This window comes from Contarinia nasturtii, unplaced genomic scaffold, assembly GCF_009176525.2.
Source record: "Contarinia nasturtii isolate CC-2019 unplaced genomic scaffold, AAFC_CNas_1.1 Cnas_scaffold_1956, whole genome shotgun sequence".
Taxonomy (NCBI): Eukaryota; Metazoa; Arthropoda; class Insecta; order Diptera; family Cecidomyiidae; genus Contarinia; species Contarinia nasturtii.
In genome coordinates, this window is record NW_022199286.1 from 1 (window position 1) to 5,393 (window position 5,393).

Genomic DNA, 5,393 nt, shown 5'->3' on the forward strand with positions numbered 1-5,393 from the left:
CGACCAAAGTTCTTAATGAATTTTTTCAGAATTCGACCGAAATCAATTGCACAAAAAACTGAACATATAAAATGACACATATCCAAATTTGAACTCCAAACATTAATAGTTAAAGTAAATTGTAATTAGTCGTTGAGGTGAGTACAAACACACTGGTATGAATTCATAAAAAAATCAACGAATTCGATTCTCTTTCGAAGCTATCTTGTCCGTTTTGTGTGAATCAGATACAAAAAATGGTATAGTTTTGTTCATTTTACACTACATTCGCGCAATGGCAATATTGAAGAGAAGATGATATAATAATGACTGTTACTGTTCGTTCGCTGATTTATTTAAATAAATAAATATGTTATAAATACAATTTTAAATTTCTTCAATGATGATAATTATGTAGAATTTTAGTATCGCTATTTTTGGATGTAGTATGTAGTAAGCTCCTTATTGGTATTTAGAACAACGATGATAACCGTGTATTGTGTTCTGGTTCATATTATTCCATAAACTTCAGAATGTGTTTCGATATCAAATAACCATTGTTGTCATGTGAAAAGATGAACGATACTTGAGCAATTTTACGTATTTCTTCAAGGGTTATCATTTAAAAAAAATAGTAATCGATTTTCATATCATTTTTCAGTCTTGCAACATTTCGGAATGTTAAAATCAAAACCTCATTCATGTTACATAAATTCCGGATCATTTTATCATTATTTCAATATGAATCATTATGGTACCTTTTTCTCAAAAGTTTAATTTTTTATTATGGCCTCCAATATTCGAAGACATTTTTTATATTTGCCAAAGGTTATACTATATATAGTTAAGGTTATTAATACTGAAAAATGTCATTTTGCCAATTCTTGATAACAATTCTATGTCAAGATCTAATGCGTTCCTTAAACAAATTTCAATGGATCTGTATAAATAATATTCAATAAAGGCCAATATAAGGTTAAGTTTTTATTTCGTATTTCAAATTAAACGCCTCATTTGGCAATATTTCAATTACAAAGAGAATTAGGTAATTTGATTTAAAAAATCAGCAAAAGATTTTTTTTCAATTTAGTTTTCTTAGTAATTCTGAACAGAATTACAATTTCGAAATTCGAACTTCGAATTTTCGCCTTTGATTTCAATCATTATAACATTTGACAGTTTATTGCTGTGAGTGTCAAAACGAAGTGATCATTTTTTGTTTACCTTATAGAATGTGGTTTTCGCGTCATTGTTTTTAGTTCATACAGTAGAATTCTTTTTATGATTCTTACGCAAACCATTAGGATTTAGAAAGAAACGGTGAATTTTTGTGTTGTTTCTGCTTTGATTTTAAAATAACAGAAAATTTATAAATTTACGCAGTAATAAATCCAAATATCAGCAATATATATCATTGTATCAGTGTGAAATAAAGTCGGATTGAATAATATCCAATTGAATTTTAACCGATGACTTTGAAAGATGACAATCGCATCGAAACAGACACAGAAGTCGGTTTCGATTTTATAAAACTGCTCAGCTGAGTGACGACGAAGCCATTGCAATATAAGAGAAAAAAAATTTAAGTAAAAACGCATTTGGTAAATTTAATTTGTGAACAAATTAAAGTGATTGAAACTGTGGAAAATTACAATGTCGTTTTTTCTTTTAATTTCTTAGGTGAATACGAATATCCAATGAGCATTATCACTGGGATACGAAACGCTAGATTCGAAATGGAAAAGCCGAAAAGATCACACGATTGTTCGTTTTTGAAGAAGAAGATGATCGTGATCAAATTGTAATGACTTTTTGGTAGTGCATCACCTCATAGAACATGAACGAGTAATGGTATTGAAACATACATGGTCACACAATATTCACTTCCAGAAAGGGGTAATAATTCTATGGACGTGTATTGAAGAATATGCCTTGAAAAAATCAAATAAAAACTTCGGCTTGCTGCTTGAAATATTTTTCTTGTCGACTTACGGTGTCTATAGTCTATACAGATTACTTTTACGGTGAGTTTCATCATACTTATTTTTTTATAGCGTCGTATTGTCATTTTTCAAATAACTTCCAAAAGCAATTCGGGGCGTGTGGTATAAGAAAGGTGTGAGTTGAGTACAAAATCAACCAACACCCATCACATGCAACGATAAATAAAATGATATTCGTGAAATGAGCTATATAAACTACTCAATGAATGAAGCTGATTTTGTACAAAGATATTAATTAAAATTGATACAAATTGAAAATTATTAAAATATTCTATGTATGTGCTTTTGTTATATCACTCGGTAGGTGAATGATTACACGTGGTGTTCAAGCGGAAAATTTATTCAAACGTACGGAGACCATGTCGAAATGTTAACGATCAGTCTTTACCATTGTATCGGAGTCAAAATCGGAATATCAACAATGTTCCATTACCAACTGCAACCCTAGAAGAAGCAGCCCCTTTCAACAACATCACTCAAGCAATACATCATTTAGAAAATAGTTTATAGCTATTATTTGTTAGTCGCTAGGCTTGATTAAATTGTGGCCTTGCCGAAGTATGAGTTAACTGTTGGTATAAATTGTACTCGATAAGTGGAGTTAATTGCATATAGCATATTGAATATTGATGATTATGAATCAATCCATTTTTTATATCAATCTAATTGGATTGTTTTTTTCTCCCTTTTTTCTTTCCATTGTGACGTTGAATTTGTTGAAACTACACATATGCCTGACAATGTATGATTTTGTGTAAATAATTGTTTCTTTGGTACAAAGAAAATTCCCCAAAATTTGATTCATCAATTAGGATACAACATCTATTGCATTGCGATCAAAATAAACCAAAAAATGTTGTTAACAAAATAAAAGACGAAATAGTTTAAATGGAAATATCTTTTTTTTTAAATTTCTTGAGACCTGATTGTAATTAGTAAATATGTTGATTCAAGCGCCGTATTCCATATAAACATTTAACTGATGCTAATTTGTCAAAAAAATATTACACGTATGTTGGCTTAATCATTGCTAATTCTAAGGATTTTTACTTGTGTGTTCATTCCATCAATAAGATCAATTGATTAAGTGTAAAATCGGTTAATCTGTCTTTCGTAACTCTTTCCCTCCTCTGTTGGAATTGTTTGAACCATTACCCTAGATCATTTGTTTACTGTCATGCAGTTTTTGAGTATGCATCAATTCGCACACATTCTCATCGGAATGAACACAAAAAGAAAAAAAGAGAATAAAACAACAACGCATACATATATAAAACAACACGAATGTGTTAAAATATTTCAAATATAAATATGTGAACGTAACTCTCCAGCATGTATAGTGTATCAGTCGATGAGTAACAACAAGCTAAATTTGTTTTATTTGGATTCATTTTTATTTTAAAATTAAAAACTTACAAAAACTATAGTTTGGAAAAATTCTTTTGGAAATAAAGGCTTCTATGGAAAATCTATTTAAAGTAAGTAAAGAAAGTTAAACAATTTGAATCATATATTCTACATATTTTCACTAACACTTTCTTAAAATCGTTGAGGTGTGAATTTTGGACAATTTATCGACAAGTGAACAACAAAAATGTATCCTATGAGCAATGCTTTGTCCATTTAAACCTATATTCATTTATATCTGCAATCTTGTAATTAGTGCAATTTTTTCGCCATTACTTTATAAAGAAACTTTGAATTTTCACGAATACTTATTTCAATTGAGAGATTTCCTGAATATAATCGAGATTTTTGGTACCATCAATATTCAATACGATGGAAATTTTCGTTTTGTTGCAAATTATTATTTGGATTATAAGTAAACAGATTCTATAGCTTGTGAAGGTGTGATTCTTCTGTTTCTAGAATTTGTTAATCAATAAAAACAAATGAATGTTCAAAACATTTTTGAAATTCACTAATATCTAATTTTGACTGTCTGTTAACTTGCGTGTTAATTTACTCTAATTTTTAGGCATGTATTTTCATTTATCAAATAACATTGTGTCTATATTCAAAATTATATTTAATACATAGTTTTAATTATCATTTCAACAACAAATATTAAAATCATTTTGTTTCCATCTCGTTTTCGAAAACATAATAAAATGGCGAAAAAAACTTATTCAGTACTTTGCCGTGTGGTTCATCGCAACTGGTCATTTGGTGATTAGTGAGTTCTCGGAGATACATCAACGAGATGAACCTTTGATAAAGGATAATTCAAATAACATTGGCAGTCTTTCCGTAAACATTCAAAAGTTTTCCACTTTAAAAATGCTTGATCCAATTGATGAGTCACGTACACCATTGGTACCGCACAAACGTGTAAAACGCCTTCACATTTTCAGACCGCTGTTTGTCTATCGACAAGAACAAATTGCACGAAAACGTATTATAGAAAACCGAAAATACAACAATCGGAAGATAAACCGTAAATATGTTAATACTGAAGCGCCATTCTGTAAATGTAATAAATATTATAATTAGTCGAAATAAGGGTACATAAAAAATACGAACGAAGGAAACAAACGCATTTCAAATGTAATGGCCAGGAAAAGTGCTAGATAAAAAAATATGTAAATAAATAAATTGTTATATATTATTATTATTTCATTTTTTAATTTAAATTTTCTTTCGATTTCAATATTTCTTTTAGAAATGAACACCGTTGATTAAAAGGAATATCTTGAAACAAGAAATATTTGAAGCAGTGAATGAAATGTACCGATGTTCTACCCCGAATTGGATCTTTTTGGCTCAAAAATGCTATCCGAATGTTGCAAACATTTTGATTAAAACTTTTTTTTTAAACTATACATTTTCAATTTCTACGATGTATAAAAATTAATTTATACTATAGAAATAGATATCTGAACGCATTCAGACATTTTGTGAATAAAAACTTACTCTCTTTTGTCAAAAACCATTTTAACCAATCTTACCATGGAAAAAGATACTCTCATTTATCGTACTACCATTCAGAAAAACATACTTTCCTATAGTCATTTTCCATAGATATGTGCGTAGCGACCAAAATTCCATACAGCCAAAGTCAAATGGTCGCAGCTGTTTTAACAATAGAAAATACAATTAATTGAAGATAAAAGTGTTAACTTTCAATTTAAAATCTCATAACGGCCAAAGTTTAACACCAATAATTGGCCGAAAATAATTCCTTGAAAACCGATTGAACGCTCAACATTTTTTCGAAACCATTATTCGAGTGTCACAAAAAATTCTGTTATTTATAACTTTACATTAAACTCATTTTGACAAAAATTCTTTCATAGCGATCAAATTTCTTTTTGTAGCGACCAAAATTCCAAATCCTCGAAAAGCTGCGACCAAATTTTTTTTTGAAATTTTTAGTAGCGACCATATTTCTTTTTTGACAGCGACCAAAAA

The 5,393-nt window shown here is 29.2% G+C and overlaps 1 long non-coding RNA gene across 4 annotated transcripts; it reads left to right on the forward strand.

Moving 5' to 3' along the window:
* The first annotated feature begins 1,247 nt into the window (after positions 1–1,247).
* Positions 1,248–5,371, forward strand: LOC116347506. Of its 4 annotated transcripts, none has more exons than XR_004201697.1 (6): positions 1,248–1,580; positions 1,660–2,003; positions 2,287–3,460; positions 4,116–4,419; positions 4,476–4,564; positions 4,645–5,371. It is a non-coding gene; the product is annotated as an uncharacterized LOC116347506 (long non-coding RNA). The 4 variants fall into 4 exon arrangements; XR_004201698.1 differs by having other exon boundaries at positions 1,660–1,794; positions 1,870–2,003; positions 4,116–4,564; XR_004201695.1 differs by having other exon boundaries at positions 4,116–4,564.
* Positions 5,372–5,393: the final 22 nt, after the last annotated feature.